The sequence below is a fragment of the Carya illinoinensis genome, chromosome 9, assembly GCF_018687715.1.
Source record: "Carya illinoinensis cultivar Pawnee chromosome 9, C.illinoinensisPawnee_v1, whole genome shotgun sequence".
Lineage (NCBI taxonomy): Eukaryota > Viridiplantae > Streptophyta > Magnoliopsida > Fagales > Juglandaceae > Carya > Carya illinoinensis.
Genome location: NC_056760.1, coordinates 23,485,993 through 23,507,056, shown reverse-complemented (window position 1 = coordinate 23,507,056; position 21,064 = coordinate 23,485,993). Strand labels below are relative to the sequence as shown.

The following is a 21,064-nucleotide window of genomic DNA, read 5'->3' as shown; positions in this document are numbered from 1 at the left end:
TGTTACAGATGGTGAGGTTTTGGTATTCGACAGAGAGACCTTTGCACTTGGTTTCTTTAGTCCCGATAAGTCCACCCACCGCTGCATCAAAATTTTGTATTAAAGTGCTCCGGGACAGGCCGAGGTGTGGGTAGCAATCAAAGAAAATCCTATTAAGAACTGGTCTGGAGTTCTCTCAATTGATATTCATGGAAACCTAGTCCTTAGTGTCAAAGATCAGAGCCAATACATCTGGTCCACAGATATTGTTTCAAAATCAAGCAACAATAGTACCATGGCTCAGCTCTTGGATTCAAGAAATCTAATCTTGACCCATAGTGATAGCATAAAGGTGGTACTATGGCAGAGCTTTGACTATCCAATGCATACCCTGCTTCCAAACATGAAATTTGGGCTGGACTGAAGAACTGGCCTGAATCAGGTCCTAACATCTTGGAAGTCGAAAGACGACCCTGGAACTAGAAATAGGTCGTATAAGATAGACAGCAATGGTTCCCCTCAGTTCTTCCATGGTGGCGTAATGGTCATTGGCGTGGCGATGGATGGAGTGAAGTCCTAGGATTGCAGCATAGTACCATCATCAATATCAGTTTTGTGGACAACGAGAACGAGATTACCTCTAGTTATCGTGCCTTCGACCAAACACTGCTGTCTGCATTAGTGCTATACGAGTCTTGTCTCCTCGACTGGTCTATGTATAGGGAGGGAGACCGCCAATGGTATCTGCTTAAACCGTCCTTACCTTTAGACCAGTGCAACACATACAAAAAGTGTGGCACTTATGGGAAATGCAAGATCGTTTCTAATGGGTTCGAGTGCAGTTGATTGCCTGGGTTTCAGAGAAATGCATCAGGCAAGTGCGCAAGGAAGCGTGGAGCAGCATCCATGCACGGGAGTGGTGAAGGGTTTTTTAGGGTTCCCAATGTGAAGGATCCAGATATTTCAGCAGCACAAGTTAAGACTGGATTGAGTATGGAAGCGTGTAGGCAATTGTGCCTGCACAGCGTATGCAAGTCTGGATGCGTTGGAGGAAGCAGGGGGCTGCATGAACTGGAAGCAATCTGATTGATACAAGAGAGTATGTGGATGAGGGCCAAAATTTTTATGTACGTGTGGATGCATTTGAGTTAGGTACAAGTTTTTATCCGAATTTGACATCGTCAAGTCACAAAAATAGACAAGAACTTAAACTTCATGTGTTTTTCTTTCTTTGGCTTAAGGCCTTCAAGCTAGACAAGAACTTGAAGAAATTTTTTTCCATAATTTCAGGTTTTTCCCTTGCAAGGAAGCCAGAAGGGTTAAAGGCCGGAAATCACGATGGTGGGCATGCTTGTTACTTCATTTCTTATTTTCCTCTTTGTGCATTTGGTAATAAAGAGAGAGAAAAGGTACCTGACTTTCTTTTTTCTTTTTTTTCGTATTTCTTTTTTATTTTCCTATACATTTTTTTTATTTTATTTTTATCTCAAGATGCATCTTTGTAATTATGATCAATTATTATGCATGGTCATGATCAATTTATAAACTAAGAACGATAGAATATTCCTCTATTTTGTTCCTTTAATTACTCAACATTGTAGTAGCCATCTTTTGTAACCATGCATGATTGGACAGGGATGGCCCAACAACCCATGTTGTTCAACGATGCCAGTTCGATACCCTTTCAAGATTCTTCAAAACTTGATGAAATAAGAGGAAAATCATATTTACCACTTTTTGAACTAAGCACAGTTGTTGCTGCCACAGACAACTTCTTCCCTGCTAATAGGCTTGGACAAGATGGTTTTGGCCCAGTCTACAAGGTACACATCTCTCATCATAGAGTTAGGACTCGAATTCAAAAATTCTACTTTTAGTACATGTTATGTCACCAATTCTTCCTCGATGCGAAGGGATCAATTTAATTATTTAAACTATTAATTTGACACACTGCGAATCTTATACACATGGCAGAAGTTTGAGATGGATAAACTAGTATCATACTTTGATACGTATTAACTGAAACTCTCATAATGATGTCATAATCAATTCAAGTCTTGTTTGTAATTACAGGGTCAACTAGCCAATGGACAAGAAATAGCTGTAAAAACTCTCTCAAAAAGTTCAAGACAAGTCACTGAAGAATTTAAGAATGAAGAAATGCTAATAGTAAAATTGCAGCACAGGAGTCTTGTTAGGCTTTTTGGTCGTTGTATTCATAAAGAAGAGAAGATGTTGATCTATGAATACATGCCAAACAAAAGCCTCGACTTTTTCATCTTTGGTATGACTTCTCTTAAATAAGCAATTGCTTTTAAGTACCATTTGATTAGTACTTTGTAGAGAAGATATGTGAAAGAGTATTTTGAAGATATACACGAAGAATTAAGGTTGATCAATTAGCTTAATCGTGTCCAATTTCAGGGGACTACATCTTTTGTACAATATTGACTTGGAAAGATTCTAATGGTTTTGTTGCATTAGGATATAAATTGAAATCTTAGAATAAAAAGAACTTCTACTACTCTTGTATGTAGCTCTTTTCACTATGCTAATAATGGCAGTTTTTAATGTTTGGTTCAGATGAAATAAGAAGACAATTGTTAGATTGGAGGAAGTGATTCGAAATTATTGTTGGGATTGCTGGATGACTCTTATATCTTCACCATGATTCCAAACTGAAGATCATCCATAGGGATCTAAAAGCAAGCAATGTATTGCTAGATGCAACAATGAACCCAAAAATCTCAGATTTTGGTCTAGCAAGAATGTTTGGGGATGACCAAATTGAAGCAAATACAAATAGACCAGTTGGCACATAGTAACTCTCTCTCTCTCTCTCTCTCTCTCTCTCTCTCTCTCTCTCTCTCTCAAGTGCAAAAAGTAGATGTTAGTTTTTTTTTTTTTTTTTTGAAAATGGGATACTAATTCCATTGATTATGCTAATAACAACTCAGAGGATACAATCGAATGAATGCACACAGGACATTCTTCAATATCCTGTCGATACTAGCCAGTATATTGATTGAGCTGAAATATTGCACATTTTAACTATTTAAAATCAATGTATTTTAAATTCATCATGACATTATTATTGGTTTTAAATGGAAAAATGGTTAAAATGAATAAATCAAAGTTGTGATTTTAATTGATTAAAAGCATGAATTTATGCTTGAATTCTACCAACTATTGATTACTTGCATTCTAGTTCATAATTTTTCTTGCTTTCCATTATCATTTGCATTTTTGTACCATTGTTTTTCTTGTTCTTCATGTTCATAAGATTTCTTGAGCTATCTTTTCATCTTTTGGGTTCAATTCATGAACCTCAAAAGATAGAAACACTTCTTGCCATCTTTGAATGGAAGTTGCTCAAGCTAATTTTGCATTTGTGTTATTTTGTTGTTAAGTGTTTTCTTTTTTTTTTAATCTCCATCTCCATTTTTCATGCATACCATGGTTCATTATGTTCATGCCTTGATCATACTTTGTCTTGAGCCTTCCCACCATTTAAACAATCCTAACTCCATCTAACCTCATTTCGGCTAGCTACCATCTCACCAATGGATCCCTTTTCGCACTCAAATAAATCCACCAACTCATTTCCAACCCACCTAAATTATACATTAATTGGAAGGCTGCTGGTTTGGCTTAACTTACATTGGTTGTTGCAGCTAAATTAAGGTGAGGAACATGTGATGGATTGGAAGAAGAGGGCTGCTGCTGTCCACCGAAATGAAGGAAGAAGTTATTGAAATCAAAGGGCTGCTGTCCACCGAAACTATATGAAGAAAAAGGCTGCTGCTCTCCACCAAATTTAACATTGAAAAAGTCATAAAAGACTGCTTCCTTTCCATTGAATTAAACAAGAACCGAAATGAAGAAAAAAAAAGAAAGAAAACATGTGACAAATTGAAGAGATGCCGTGCTTGATTCTTGAAGAGAAGTCGGCTGGAGTGAATTGTAGTTGGGGAAATGAATTGAATTAGTTTGGACCAGTCAAAGCAGTAGGTGAATGAAGGAACATGTGCTGAAATTAAAATAACAAATTGAAGAAACAAATTGAAGAAATCGGCTGGAGAAGCAATGAAGAAACCGTGCAAAAGTTACGCAAGAGTTAGGCATCAAGTTAGTCAACAAGTTAGGCAAGAAGTTAGGCAAGAAGTTAGGCATGTTGGACTTGGTTGTTTGGTTTGAATTGATAAACCAATTGAATAAAATAAAGAAAGAGGAATGCAATGGAAGACACGGCAATTGAAGAGGAATGCAATGCAAGACACAAAATAAAGAAAGAGGAATGCAAGTGGCCGCAATTGAGTGTGAAAGCAAGATTGAAGATTTGGTTGTTGGGTGTGAATGCAAAACCAATTGAATGAGAGATGAAGTAGCCAAGATGTTTGGCTATAAAATGAGGTGCACACCGAAGCTTTAGAGGACAACAATTGAGGACAACTCAATCTTAGAAAAACACTTGTCAACACACACAATTTTCTGCTATGTACTTGAAAGAATTAGCTCCTTTCTGTTTTAAGAAATTTTGTTTCTCTTTTTAGTTTCAAAGCTTTGTTGTTTTAGTATTTTTTTTTGTGTATTAATATTTGTTCTAGAATTGTATTTCATTAAGTGTAATACCTTAATTTCCATTAAGTTACTAGTTTGTTTCATTACTAGTTTATTTCATTACTAGTTTGTTTCATAAAATAAAAGAAATTTTTTTAGAAGTTTTTAATCAAGTGTGCTATTTTGTTTCATAAAGAATTGTTTTAGAAGTTCTAATTAATTGTGTTACCTTAATTTATTGCAAGAAAGGTTTGGTTTTAAGCTTTTGTTTTTGTTTTTGATTTTTCTGAATATCATACGTGAAGAGCAGAGGAATTGTTATAGAGTTTTTATTAAAGGTTTAGAGATTAATTTTCAAGAGTGATACGTGAGAAATTGTTCCTTTTCGTTTCGAATTTCAATTGAATCGTGAAAGGACGTTTTCGTTTAGACTTTTCGTTCCCTATTTTATTTAACTTCAGTTTAAAGTTTATAGAATACTTTTGAGTTTCTGTTTACTTATTTCGTGTTATTTATTTGTCTTACTTCTTTAAGTTTTCATTTAATAGTAATTACAACTGTTATGTGTTATTTTAAGAATTCGTGATTTAATTCTAAAATCTTGGTTTTGGGCATTTTCAATTTTCAATTCATGTTTTGTCAATTACTTTCTAATTTAGTTTAATTCTTAATTTAGTTTTATTAATTTCTGAATTTAATTTATTAGTCCTTTATATTCCAATCAGAAAATCAAAATCAAAAGACATGAATCTAGTCCATGACTAGTACCCTTTTCCATCCATTGCATATACCATCATTTTATTTTCCTTTTGTGAAGTTTTTCACATTTTTTTCAACGAGTTTAATTTTAAGCAACTTTCCCTGAGGAGACGATCTAGGAATTTATTCCTAATTATTACACGACATCCTCCTGCACTTGGGATAGCATTAGTGCTACTCATTTTTGAGTGAGTCATATATCCTTTGCATCTTCCACTAGTAGACTACCCAGGCTCCAGTTCTTTTCCTTTCCAAGTAATAGGTTGATGACTTGCTTTGAATCCCCTTCTAGAATCATCTAGTTTAGACCCAATTCCTTGCAAAAAATGGCTGCAGTTACTAGGCCGAGAGCTTCTACTTCAAAAGGGTTTCCTGCAATAGGTCTCCTTGCTCTTTGTGCTCCAATAACTTTTCCTTGGTAGTCTCTGATTAGAATTCCCAGCCCCATGTGTCCTGTTTCTACTCTTAACGATGCATCCCAGTTGACCTTGTATGATCCTTGTATTGGTGGTTGTCAAGTCTGTGTACTCTGGTTTACTTTCTGTTGGAGGACTCGTTGGGGCAGTTTTGCTTCTTTGTAGGCAGTGGCTTTTGATTTGGCCCCTTGTAAGAGAGTCGTTGGGTGCTTGAAACCTTTACCATGTATTAGCTCATTTCTCTTGGCCCATAAGCCCCTCATCATAGTAGCACATTCCTCGAGCTCAATTGTATCAAGTTTATGGTTCAAAATAGACCATATTTTGGAAAAGAGATCGTTATGGTATGACATTTTTTGGATTTTGATACAACCCTGACTCTAGACATCTTTAGCTGCTACACAGCCCCATAGTACATGGCCAGAAGTTTCAGGTTCAAGATTACAGATGGGGCACTCTCTCTTTTCTACAATTTTTCTCCTTTTTAGGTTTGCAAGGGTAGGTAGAGCTTCTTTGCATGCTCTCCAAATAAAGTGTTTGACTGCAGGGGTCACATCCAGCTTCCAAAGTCTCTTCCACATGCCAATTTCCACTTGCCTATTCAAGCTCTCCCCTTCATCTTCTGTTTCCATCTGTTTCTGGTGGTGGTATCCACTTTTAACTGAATATTGACCATTAGTTGTTAGGTGCCAGGTTAATCTGTCTTTCCTACTTCCATTACTGATAGGGATAGAGGTTATAGCCCTAGTCTCATCTTCAAAAAACATCTCCATTAGGAGGTTCTCTTTCCAACATTTATGTTCTGAGTCAATTAAATCACCCCCATTTTCACACCAGCAATCAGCTTCTCGGGGGGTTGCTACTTGAAAGTGGGGAAGGGAAGGAATCCACTTATCTGACCAAATATTTATGTTGCATCCATCTTCAACTCTCCACATAAGGTCTGACTTGAGGGTGTGCATACCAGCTATGATGCTTCTCCAAGCAAAAGAGGGAGCAGAACCTGGCTTGGCCTCCAATAGATTCCCTGCTTTGAAATATTTCTGTTTGAAGACCCTAGCTACTAGGGAATGAGGGTCTTAGATCATTCTCCAGCTTTGCTTGGCCAGCATTGCTAGATTAAAAGTTTTAAAATCCCTAAAACTGAGGCCTCCCTTTTCCTCAGCTGAATTAAGTTGGTCCCAAGAGATCCACTGAATTTTTTAGGAGTCCTCATTAAAACCCTACCAAAATTTTTTAAACAGCTGGTTCAACTTATAGGTGATGGACTCCGAGAGGAGGAACATGCCCATTGAATAAAAGGGGATGGCTTGGAGTACTGCTTTGAGGAGTATTTCTTTTCCAGCCGAGGACAGCTGATTTGTTTTCTAGTTTGCACCTCGAGACCATGTTCTATCTATTAGAGAGTGAAAAGCTGCTACTTTTGTTCTTCCGAACATTGCAGGAAGGCCGAGATATTTCTCAAAAGTTCCTGTAGATTTCATTCCAATAAGCTATAGCACATATCTCTGCATCTCTTTCTTTGTGTTTTTGCTAAATAAAACTGAAGATTTGTCCCTGTTAAGCACTTGTCCTAAGGCATGTTCATAGGTATCCAATATGTCAATCACACTAGAGAGTTCCCTGGGGGAGGCTTGGCAAAAGATTAGACTGTCATCTGCAAAATACAGGTGACTCACTCTAGTGGGGCCTCTACCTATTGGTGCACTAGTTATGATCCCCCTCTCTTCAGCTTTTTGTAGCATTGCAGATAGGGCTTCCGCTCATAGGATAAAGATGTAAGGAGAGAATTGGGTCTCCTTGACGAATTCCTCTAGTTGGTTTAAACATCTGTTGGGGTTCACCATTGATCAAGATAGAGTAAGTGACTGAGTTAAGGCATTTCTGGGCAAGGTGAACCCATAGAGGAGGGAAGCCTATCTTGATCATCACTTCTTTCACAAAGACCCATTCAACCCTATCGTAGGCCTTGCTCATATCCAGCTTGAGGGCTATAAAACCCTTCTTGCCTTTAATCCTCGAGTTCATAGAGTGGAGAACCTCAAAGGCTACGAGAGTTATCTGAGATGAGCCTTCCGGGAACAAAAGCACTCTGGTTAGTTGAGATGAGTTGAGGAAGGACTAGTTTCATCTTGTTTGCTAGTGTTTTCGAAACCACTTTGTAGAGTACATTGCACAGGCTTATTGGCATGTATTCAACAACTTTCCTTGGGGTTTTGACTTTTGGGATAAGGGTAATGAAGGTGTCATTCACCTCATTTAGGGACCCCTTCTGGTTCAGGGCATGCAGGCCAAAACAGTAAACATCTTTTCCAACTACTTCCCAATTCTTCTGGTAGAAGTGTGCAAGAAACCCATCGGGGCTAGAAGACCCCAGAAGGTTCATTTGGAACATTGCCACTCTTACTTCTTCCTCGGTGAAGGGTTTATTCAGGCTAAGCTTCATCTCAGTAGTGACTTTTGGTTGTAATACAGACAAACAAGACTCAATATCATTAGGCGAGGAAGAGTTGAATAAAGATGAGAAATAACCTATGAAGATTGCCCCAATTTCCTCTTGCTCAGTTGTTGTGCTTCTAGAAGGACGAGTTATGGATTTGATGGAGTTAACCTTTCTTCTTTGGGTTGCTTGCTTATGGAAATAGCTACTATTTCTGTCTCAATTCCTCAGCCAGTGTTGCTTGGCACATTGTTTCATTTTAGGTCATTTTCTTCAAGAAGTGTCTCAGCTTTTCTTTGTAGTTCTTGAATCAGTATTACTTGACCTTCCCCTCCTGTGTCTTGTAGGTAACTGATTTTGGCCCAGATTTGATTAGGAAGCTACTGTTTATTCTGGTTTAAGACTTTTTTCCAAGCTGTGAGTCCCTTTTGACAATGTTCTAGCTTTGTCCTCATAGTTTTAGCAAGGTTTTTTCCATCTATCCTCTTTTTCCATTATGTCTCTATCACTGCACAATTGCCCTCTCTGACTTTCCATGCTGCTTGGTACCTAAACACCCTATTCTTCCTCCTTTCCTTTCTTATCTGGTCTGGTATGCTGCATGGAGAGGTGAATGGTCAGATTTAATTGCTGCGAGGACATTACAAGTAGCTGATCTGAACTGGTCTAGCCAGGCTTTGTTTACCATTGCCCTGTCTATTTTCTCCTTTATAAAGCCTTCTCCTCTTCTATTATTCAACCAGGAGAATCTTTGTCCTAAGCTAGGAATGTCTCTGATCCCACAATCATCAATTGCCAATCTGAAATTTTCAATTCGTCTATAAGGTCTACTCAGGCCACCCACTTTTTCTTTTTAATGTAATATTTCATTAAAATCTCTTGCACACAGCCAAGGGGTCTTTGGATTAGGCTTAATTCTCGTGAGTAGCTCCCAACTACCTTTTCTTTTTATCTTGTCAGGGTGTCCGTAGAAGCCAGTAAATAAGCAAGGAGAATTTGAACCATGTTCAGTAACCAAAGCACTTATGTGCCACCGAGTGTAGTTAACCACTTTGACCTTCCACTGCTCCTTCCATAGTAGAGCTATACCCCCACTTAGTCCCACACTTTCTACATCAAAACAAGCATCTAATTTTCATGACCTCCTCACCTCATCAATCCTGACTTTATTGCACTTAGTTTCCACAAGGAAAACTAGTTTGGGGCACTTTTCCTTAGAAAGTTTCCTAAGGATTCAAATTGATCAGGGGTTCCCAAGCCCCCGATAATTCCATATTAGGATACTCATTTAGGTGGGCAGTGCTGGAAACCAGCAACCGCCTTTGCTCTTGGGATTCAGAATTATTAGTGCCATTATTTTTTGTTCTTTTTTGTGATTGGCACATCTCTTTTCCACATCTCAATCCTCTCCTTTTTGAACCAGCTTTGTTTTGGAGGTTTGTGACATCTTGAAGGGCCGTAGTAGCATTGAGTGGTCCCTTTGCCTTTCTCTTCCACTTGCCCCCTCTGATTTTCTCTCCTTAGTCATTACTAGTCATTGTGGGGGCACTTCCAGCCAAAGAGTGGTTCTCATGGATCTGTAAGTCTTGCACTTTTATGGGATGGTCAGTGGGCCCAAAGTGTGTATTCCCCTCCCTTTGACTAGTCGCTTGGATGGTGCTTGTAGTTGAGGTCAAAACCTTTTCATAACTATCATAAGGCTAGTGGAACTGCGATGGATACATGTCACCATAGTATGCAATGGAAGGATTATATTCTACAAAATCAGATGTCTTCAACTATGTTGTCTTAGCACTAGAGATAATCAGGGGCAAGAGAAATAACCATTTTCATGTTGGAAGCCCTTGCCTAAATTTGATTGGACATGTAAGCAAACTATATATACATACATACATATATATATATATATCAGCGAAACTTCACCATTCATATATACAAACTAACTCCAGGATATCACTCTTCTACTACTCTAGGCATGGTACCTATGGATAGAAGGTAAAAAACTAGATATAGTTGATTCTTCATTGGGTCATGAGGCATCATATCCTAGACATGAAGTTTTGAGATGCATTCAAATTGGGCTTTTATGCGTGCAAGAACAAGCTGCGGATTGTCCAACCATGCTAGAAATTGTGTTCATGCTGGGAAATAAAGCGAATATTCCTTCTCCCAACAAGCCAACATTTATCAATGGAAGAATTATAGATTCTCCCAAGAAGCCAACATTTTTCAATGGAACAATTATAGATTTTCTAAATGACATTACCATTTCTGTGCTTGAAGCTCGATGAATGGGTGCTACCTCTCATCAATTAAGTTCTAGAATTTTATATCCTTTCAAATATAGGAATGTTATGTTTTTCATGTATGGATTTGAACAAGTACCACTTTTAATGATCTATAATTGTAAATCTTAACTAATGTTTTATTTTATATTTTCAAATTCCCCCTTCCTAAATAGGTCCAACACTTTGTAAAATATTTTAAATGAAATAAAGTGAATACTCAGAGTTAGAATTCAGAACCCCTACTTTGATGTTTTTTTAAATCACCACTATTGCAAAAGTTTTAGCTAATATGAAGAATTAGATTTTAATGTTTATTCTATACCTTAACAAAAACTAAAATTCCTAGAGATCAAATTGGCACTCTTAAAGTACTGTAAAGTCCATGGAAATTTTTATTTATGCCACCTATTAACTACCATTCTTCTAATTTTACACTATACTACCAAAAATGGCAATGCGAAAGCTTATGAAGGTTCAACATGCAACAACAAAGCCATGGTCCTAGGCCCAATTACGTCAAAAATCCATTCCCATCTCAATCTTCATATCTCCCTCCCTATCTGTGTTGCCAAGCCATTGCCCTCTAGACTAAGCTGTCACTGGTAAGTGCTTTACCCCTTCGTGTCTCCTTTCCTTAGCCACTGTTGTCTTTACCCTTGTTGATTTCAATGCCACACTGGTAAGTCCTCTCTCTCTCTCTCTCTCTCTCTCTCTCTCTCTCTCTCTCTCTCTCTCTCTCTCTCTCTCTCTCTCGTGTCATTGTCCTCACACATTGTCACTCCCTCTACCACCTTAAGACATTTGCTTCTTTTCCTTCTCTGTGCACGAAACTACAAACTGCTATGACTCCATTGCATCAACATTTTCCCCTACACCATGATAACATCATCGGTAAGTTCCACCCCCCTCCCCCGGCTGGCATCTACGCTCTTCGGCTTCCCCTTGTCCATTTATTACTCTCTCAATTTGGGTGTTTTGTTACATGGTCCAAAACATTACCCAATCGCCGTTAGTAACCCCACTCCATGCCACTGCAACCAATGTCCGCTATACACATGGGTAAATGTCAACTAGAAGTTTGAGAATTTTGCTTTATCTTTGTTTCTAGTTCTTTTTTCTTTCTTTTGGAATTTTTGGATTGTATGATATTATGGTTGGTAGATGTTGGATGGTCTCCACTTGTAATGTCATGGACAGAGGCTGGGATGGTCGTAAAAATGTTGATCTTTTATTTTGATATGTTGGGGTATGAATGTACATGTGATGTGTGTTGGAATAAGATTTAAGCAAATCTAAGGCATTGAAATAATCTATTGGTGGAGTAGTGAATTCTTGATATTGTGCCTAGGCCATCGTAAAATCGACGCACCATGATGAACTATTTATATGGGTTATATGGAGCTATAGTTTGGGCTTTAGAATTTTATTAGCTAGTATATAATAGTGGCCTCTGACCTCACCATAAGATATAATAATGGCCTTTGGCCTTGCTGCGGGATACAATAGGGGCCTCTGACCCCGCTATGGGATAAAATAGTCACCTCGGTTCTGAGTGCAATCATTTCGGTGGCAAATTGGTTTATGTTCTACTTGGCTATCCACATAATGCACAACCCTAAAATAGGTGTAAATATGGCCTCTGGTTTGAGTGCATCACCTTGGTGAAAAAATAGTGATATGTCCTACTTGGCTAACCATAGAAAAGCACAATCCTACCATGGGGTAAACATGGTCCCTACTTCTGTTTCTTATGTTGTTTCAGTTATTCTCATGCCTATACTCATTTTCATATTATTATTTAATGAAATACTTTTGAAAATACTACTGCCATATTTATTAGAACTGTCTTTTTCTGCATTTTATAACTGGCTCATTTTTACACACTAGTATAGGCTTGTTGCTTACTGAGTTGTAGATAAATCACCCAATTATCTCCATTAGTTTTTAGACGACATTGATATTGTAGCTAGGGACCAGGAAGAGGAAGCATGGGTGGGATTAGTTGAGCATAGAGGAATAAGTTCCTAAAAGACACAAGTAGGCTAACAAATTGCAATAAGTGCGAGAAGGTACAAGTGATTATTAGAAAATTGTTATTTAGGATATTTTTTGTTATACATTTGAGTAGTATTTTTAGACAATGATGCATTATTTGAGATCATGTGGTGTTTGTTTTTTTTTATATGTGGAAATGGTTTCATTGACATCTCTATGGAGGAATGTATATTTGAACAAATGAAGTATACATATTATAGAGCCAAGCACTTTTATTGTTGGAAACCTAAATTTTAAGTGACAAGAACTAACTCCCTAACCCTCCGGATATGGGGCCTTACGGTTGCTATCAAAGCCTAGGGTTTAGATTTTGTAGACTTTATGGAATGATTTTTTGGAAAATTTTGGTGTATGGCTTTGCTGACTATAGGAAATTATACGTGTGACTTTTGATGTTTTAGATGTTACAGACTTTAAGAATGATGTTAATGGTGTCTAGAATTTTAGATTTTGGTTCAGGTTCAAGGTTTTAGATTATAAGTTTGATCAAACACTAAGGTTTAGATTCTATAGACTTTAGGTAATGGTTTTCAATGAGAATTAAGGTTTTGAATTTTCCATACTATAGGTGATAGTTAGGTATGGGTAGCAATGGGTAAAAATAAGAAATTGAGATGTTCTATGTTTGTTTTTGTACTTCCATCTACGTATGTGCTTTTATATGAGTATCTTCTCAGAAATGTCTGATTGAGTCTAAGTTTTCAAGATGTCGCCTCGTCATTATGTTCGTAACCTTGCGGATTTGAATAGATCTAATATTGATGGGGAAGTCAATTCGAGTGCTTCCAAAGTAATCTAAAAGGTGGCGCAACTAGTGGTGGAAGAAATCACTCAAAACCCCTGGTTGCATCAACAACTTTAATGAGGAGGTTTGTATACTTGAACAGGTCAATCAGATGCATGCACCTTCATTTGATAAAACGGGCAAGCCAATTTTGATAAAGGATTGGATCCAGGACATAGAGGAAATATTTAGAGTCCTAAATTGCACAAGCCAATAAAAGGTATTATGCTCCACCTTTAAGCTGACCAGTGAAGCTAAATGCTGGTGGATTGTATAGAGGACTACTAAAGAAGCTGATGGGAGAGTAGTCCTTATTACCTGGCCCCATTTTAAGGATATCTTCTCTGAATGCTTCTTTTCAAAATTAGTTAGAGATGCTAAAGCCAAGGAGTTTGTCAACTTGGATCAGGGGACTATGATTGCACATCAATATGTTGCCAAATTTGTGGAATTTTTGTATTTCGCTACTAACTTAATCCTTGATGAAGAGAAGAAAGCTCAAAAATTTGAAAAGGGTTTGAATTACAGAATATACGAACAAGTGGTGGGCTTCCAAATCCTAAGTTTCTCAAAACTAGTTAACAAGGCATTAGCGTTTGAGCAAAGCCTCAAGGAATAGCCAAACTTCATGATCAAAGAGGTCTATACCATAGGGGTCCCACTTTAGAGAGGACCAAGGACCATGGAAGAAAAGGAATGAAGGGAATAGCTCAAGCCAGAGACAAGTGCATGAAAATCAATGGATTAACCCCTGCAAGTCATGTAATCTAGAAAACTTTGGGGAATGCATAAGAGAAGATGGACAGTGCTTTCGATGTGGTAAACATTGTCACCTCATTAGAGATTGTCCAAGGCAATTAGATGGTAGTATGAACCCAAACCTGCCTTAGAGTACTGATATAGTGACACAGGGCAAGAATCAATGCAATATAGTTCCAACTCGACTTTATGTACTAACCTCTAGAGAGGCTAAGACAACAATGACATGGTTATATGTACTTTCCTCTTCTCTCCAAGAAAGCTACAGTGTTTTTTGACTCTAGGACTACTCATTCCTTTATTTCAATGGATTTTGCTAAATTATGTGACTAAGAAGCTTAAGTGTTGGGGTGGATTTTCACAAAATCAACCTCCCATGAATGATCACTCCCTTGCCTAGTCTTGAACCTTGTGGTTAGCCCAATAGTCTACTTGAAACAGTAGGCAAACATTCCACACACACTCGACAAGCAAAAGGCCAAAACTGATCAAGCCTTTCACCAATTTCACATCAATTGTCATGCTTTCCACCCACTCCAAATCAGTTCTCTCTTAGTCCCCTATATCCCCATGCCACTCCCTCATTCTCCCTCATACTTGAGCAATTTTTCATTTCCTTCCTAGAGAGCAAACTGAGATAGAGCTTTGGAGAAAAAGTTTGGAGCTTGCCCTTTTGGATTTTTCTAGCTTTGTAAGTTTATTTTCCTAGCTCTCTTTTATTTTTATTAATCTTTGAGTCTTGGATTTTTGGAAGAGTATTGGTTAATTTTTATTGGACGTTTGGAGGTTGGATGATGGTATTTGGTGATAAGGTGTTCGGTTTGGAGTATGTTGATATGCTTTGGAAGTTTGTGTAATATGTTGAGTAGTCTTTATAATTTCAATGCCATGGTGTATTACTTTGAATTTTATGCAAATTATTGGATATATTTATGGCATATAAGGTGTTAATAAAATACAATTGCATGTTCCACTAAGTGTTAGAACCAAAGCCCTTCAAGCATGAGATTGTTGGTTTAGTTTTTCATTTTAGCTTTAGGAACTTAAATCAATGGTTTTGATTTTATAAACTCTTGTTGTTAAAGCTTTGATTTATGGTTTAATTTGGATTTTTAAACCTATAGGACTGAAGTTTTGTTGGATTTTGACAAACATGCAAAGAGGTATGTATTTATGCATGGTTTGGAAGATCTCGGGTTAATGGTTGCTTTGATGTTGTGGTTTTCTAAGATATGTTGAATATGATGCTTTGATCAAGTTAGGACTTGAATGAGAGTTATACGGATATGTTGTTCCAAGAATATATGGACGTGAATCAAGAATCTAGTCTTTTGGTTCAAAACCAAGGCATGCTATGTTCCAAGTTCCATGTTATATGTATAGGCTGATTTTCATTTAGTGAATAAGTTGAGTTATGTTGCTTAGTCATGCTTAATATTCAATACATTTGAGTGATTAACATGTTAGAGGTTAAGATTTGTGGACTTTTATAGTCCTTGGTGTTAAAATGCAAGAGAAAGGCCGAGAAACCAAGACTAGGTTCGGTTTGACCTAATCTTGATGTTTTGTGCGATTCTTTAAAATTGAAAGATTATTATTTTGAAGAATTCTTGATTTTGTGTCTTGACATGATATTAGAACTAGGGATTTTATATCTATGATTTGTTAACTTTGGATTAAGCACGATGATGTGCTTAAGGGCCAAATAGCAAGCAAAGTGTGATTTTTGACCTAAGTGAGGTTCGGCTTAGAGGAGTTCTTGTTGTAGATTCAAGTTTTTTTAAATTTGAAGTCCATAGATGGACATAGAATGAAATTATGTAAATTTCGCTAAGTGTTAGGACCCGTTTGTAATTTTCATAAGTTTATGGACAATTGGCAATTTCCCAAGAGTTAAGGGGTGATTTTGTAAATTAAGCTCAAAGTTAGTAAGTCACATTTTTATGAGGTTAAGTGATAATTTTTAACCGTAGAATGTCTCTCGTTTCAGCCCACACTACGCTTTCATTTCACATAGATATTTGTTACTTGTAGTATATTTTTATATCTGGGATGGTAAGATTCATGCAACTAGTTTCATGTTATAAATTATGTTTGTCTTATTTGAAATATTTATGACATGCCATGTTATTTTAATTATATGATTATTATGGTTATGATTCTTATGCCATGCCACGTTATTGTGATGTTATGGCGATCCTATTCACAATGTTATGTCATGTCATTATAAGCATCAATCACGATCATATGTCACATAGCACGAATACATGTCACAAAGCATATGAGTCTGTCATGAAATATTTTTGAGTCAAGCATAAGACGTTGATCAAGCTAAATTGTATTACATTAAAAGAGATACGATCTGCCAAGTACTATGGTGAAGGCAAATGAGCTGCCAGGTACCGTGGTGAAGGGGGTACATCTAATGTAATCCAAAGGTTAATCAAGGTGAAGGCGAGAAAGCTACCTAAGTAATCCTTCTCTTAATAAGAATGAATGAAATAAGTTTACACAAGCAAGCACACCATGTTCATGATAAATTCTGATGTTTCTAAGTTGTGTTATGCATAAGCAGGTCCATGTTCATCAAGCATATATGTCATATTTACTGTCATGCATGCTTATTTATACTGTTAGTCGCTTAGGAGTTTTACTTACTGTGTAACACCAGGCCTATACATAGGCCCAAGAGGACAGCCCACTCACCAAAAATGGTGTCATTTTGAGGTCAGGAAATCATTTCCCTTTTCCCTCTTCTTTCTTCCCCTCTACCCATCAGTTGCCCCCCTTTGCAGATGATTTCTTTCCCTCCCAAATCTTCCTCCTCCCTGTCACTCCCTTCCCCTTATTTCCCTTTCTCATTCACCCACATCTCTTCAATGTCGCTTCCCTGTCACTCCTTATGATTTCTCTCTCAGTCGATCCCTGAAGACCCTAAGACGGCTATCTTACAGTGACTTACACCACCAAGTCGATGGCCCATCATTTCAACCCTTTGGTTTCTCCACCAAAGCTCACGCTCGACCTTATCACACTTCCCAGTTCTCATGGAAATGCCACCATGAGCTTCACCACCACCACACATCGAGCAAGCCACGAGAGCAACTCCAACACCGAGAATCACAACTTGCAACTACTGATTTCAAATTAACCACCCCACATTCACAACACACTCTCATGGTCCACATTTGAGCCCTATTGCCTGAGCGACACCGGTTTTCCCCAAGTCTATTTTCCCTTTGTGCCCCACTGTATAGTCAATGTCAATCACCCCTCATCATGCTAGTAAGTCGCTTCTTTCCTCCTCTGTCTCTCCACCACCGATCTATATATATATATATATATATCTCTGCCATGAGTAATAGTTTCTCTTACTTCTTCACAGTGATTTACTGTCGACTCGCCCCTTCCTTGTCTAGGCCCCACCATCATAGCACGCTCTTTTCCTCTCTCCATTGCCGCCCTAAACTTTGTCTCTCTCATGTGTTGCTCTCAAGTGAAGGGTAACCTAATGCATACAAAGGGTAGACCTAAAAGTTTAATTACCTACATATCCTCTAATCCATGGCTATAGCCTTTTGGACTTAAAAGTGTTATCCCTTGCCTCTACTAATTGGACCTAATTTTAGTAGGCTTGAGCTATCTATTTCAGAAAAAACTGTTCTAATATTTTAAAATTGTACTGGGGTAATAAATAAATTGGTCTAGTGTTGTTTGAATAATTATGTTTGCCCAAAAACCTATGATTTACAGAAAATATTAGGTATTTATTTGTTTATTAAATATAAAATTTTTATGGTTAGATTTCAGTAGTATATAATAAAGAGTTTAAATTTATTTTGAATGCTTTAAATTGAACAAGTCTATTTTATGAAATTAGTTTCAACTCTTACTTAATATATATTTAAATAAGATACGAATTTCCTATTAAAGAAAAATGTGTTATTAGTATTTAATTAGTTATATGATAATAGCATTTGATGATTTTTTATGAAATAAAATAATTATTAAAGTTATTTCCATAGTTTGTATCTACTTAAATGGAGAATGTTAGCATCACATTTTAGAAATTTAGTGACATTTAGTAGTCCATATAGGTAACAATACGAAATTTAGTGATGGTGGAAAAACCAAAAAAGTTAAAAAGTCAAGGTAAGCGGACTCTTATGCTAGATTTTGCATAAAAGAAATAAATTGTGGTTGATTTTGGGAAAATATGCATGTTTTGTTATAAAAAGAAATTTGAAGCAACCCCAGTTATTTGTTCTGTATTACTCATGAAATCTGTATAAAAGAGAAAAGTATTTTTGTCATGACTATTGTAGACACGAGTAAATTTTTGGCATTCTATTTCTAAACTCCAACCCTGCTTTGGGATACAATAGTGGCCTCACGAGATATAATTGTGGTCTCTGTTCTGAGTGCATCAAATTGGTGATGAACAATAATAAGTTCTACTTTGCAAACAGTAGACATGCAAAACCCTACCACAGGAGTTAAACATGGTCTTTATTCTGATATGATATAGTATGATATGATGATGATGTTCAGTTATACTATGCCAAAGGACTTTTGAATATGAATATTTTCAATTGCCACTCTGATATTTTGATAACATGCTTTGGTTCTACATTTTGATACTAAAAGTATTTTGTTCAACATTTCTAAACTCTATAAATGCTTATATTTACATACTAGTATATGCTCTCTGCTTACTAAATTGTTAATCACTCACCCCTATCTTCACAATATTTTCAGCTAATTTTCAATAGTTTGACTGAGGATCAAGTTAGTGAAGCATGGGTGAAATTAGCTAAGGATAGCGGAATGAGTACCTAAGGGTACTATTACTATTAGACTATTTTATTTGGTAGATTTGCTTTATTAAGTTTATTTGGTTTATTGGGATGTGTTAAACAATGATATCTATGTGTAAATGAGAAGTTGGAGTTTATATCTATACTATGAGATATGATTTTTTAGGTGATAGGTAGTAACTCTCCTACCCCATCCGAGTTCAGGGTATTACATGCTAAGATTTATAAATCTTACTGTGGTAGTCCCAACTACCATTCCTCTAGAATGGTAGAAGCTATAATGGAGACCAATAGAACCAAACTGAACGAGGTTAAGAGTGGTGTGGCCAAAGCCGATTGATGCTAAGTTCACAGTGGATGATTGTTTTCGATTGATAGATTGTAATAAGGAGATCATTATAAGTCTAGTGAGTGGTATCAAAGGAATTTTGGAGGGTAATCCAATATGTGAAGAGTTTATCACCCTTGAGAATCGTTCCATATCAGCCAATCATTTTATGGAAGTTAACTCGACATTATTGGACGAGATCATAGAGACTTTGGAAGGCACATGATGAGGATTAGGATCTTGCAGCCTTGTACTATGTGCTTCTTCTTTTTTAGCATTAAAAAAGGGGTCCATGTTGTGGTACCCTACTTTTGTTATAGGAATAGTTTAACTTAGTATTATTGATTAATGATTATGTGTGAATATAAATGAAATGTAAGAATGTTTTGGGATTTGTATTCTAGTACAATGTAAGAATGTGTGAATATGAATGAAATGTAAAATTTATTCACTGCATTTACTATAGATTGTTATAAGCATGTTAGGTGTATTGCTTTCTTATCTGTTATGAATGAGAGTATGTAACCTTGTGTTGCTATAATATCCCGCTTATTCTCTCTCTTATGGTTACGAGCCTCGTTCCGCATGCTGAGAATCGAAGGCGTGGTTTTAAACATATCAAATGATTTTTAAAGCAAGCCGAGTGTTTTAAAACCTTCGAATAATTTAAATGTCTTGGAAATATTTATATAAGATATTTTCAGTGTTATTGAACCAAGCCTAGTTTTAAATAAGACAATTATAATATTTTTGAAGAGCCCCAAAAATATTATAGTTGTGAAAAATTATTTTAATTAAATGACTTTAGTCATTTAAAAATATTATGAGATTTAAATTTATGTTAAAAACTCTAATTCATTTAAATGGTTTTATTCTCTTAAAGTAATTAGCAAAGCTTCATCATTTATTTAATGATGAAAGAATATTATTTAATAAACTAAAGTTGAGTTTAAATTAGTATTAATGTGTTTATATCTTTAAATATCTATTTTTAAGTTAGTTGACTTTATGTTTAATTCCCAACCATTGGATTACATTGGGAAACCTAAAATGAAGGGCCAAGATTAAATACCTAAGCCCTCCCCCTTTTTTCCTCACTTTTCCCTTTCCCTCTCTCTCCTCCCTCTCCCTCAGCTCATGCACTGCAACTTCTCCCACTCCCTCCACCGAACTTCTTCTCTTCATTAGCCCAGCTGCCATTGGCTGCCTAGCCTCATCACCACCACCAGCGTCTTCCCCTTAAGCCGGTGAGCACTTTTCTCCCCACCAGTGAGCCTCCACGCAACTCTCTCTCTCTCTCTCTCTCTCTCTCTCTCTCTCTCTCTCTCCCTTGCATCAACCCTAATTGGGTATAACACAAGGGTTCCCTGTCGTGCCATCACCAGACGGCGCTACCATCAACTAGGCCCCCGCCAGCCCCCGCCGTAGCCATCGGCAAACTCCCTTGCACTTCCCTCCTCCCTCATGATTTCCCCCTCTTCCCCCTTCCACCGTACGCACACACAAAACCCCATGCCATCGTAAGCCACCCTATGCCACTACACTGTGCTCCTCTCTCCAGCCACCTCACCTTCCACCAAACCCACCATCGGTAGCCCCCACGCGCAGCTCTCTTCAGCCACCCTACTGTCACCTCAACGCCACCACAGCTCCACCAAGACCCTCCCAAGCTCCCTCATGCCCCGCCATAACCAGCCAAGCTCTCTTTCCAAATTCCCTTGTTAAAAACCCATGACACAAACTCCTTCAAGAGCAACCATGTCTCTGATGTGTGCCACCTCGGCACCACAATGAGACCATCACCCTAGAACCTTAACCCAATGCCTAATAGCCTAGCCCAAAGCCCAAACAGCTCCCAAATGCCCTAAACAACCACCAT

General features: G+C 37.3%; 1 pseudogene; it reads left to right on the top strand.

The window, feature by feature from the left end:
* Window positions 1–1,616: 1,616 nt before the first annotated feature.
* LOC122276938 lies at window positions 1,617–10,445 on the top strand (annotated as a pseudogene).
* The last annotated feature ends 10,619 nt before the right edge of the window (window positions 10,446–21,064 follow it).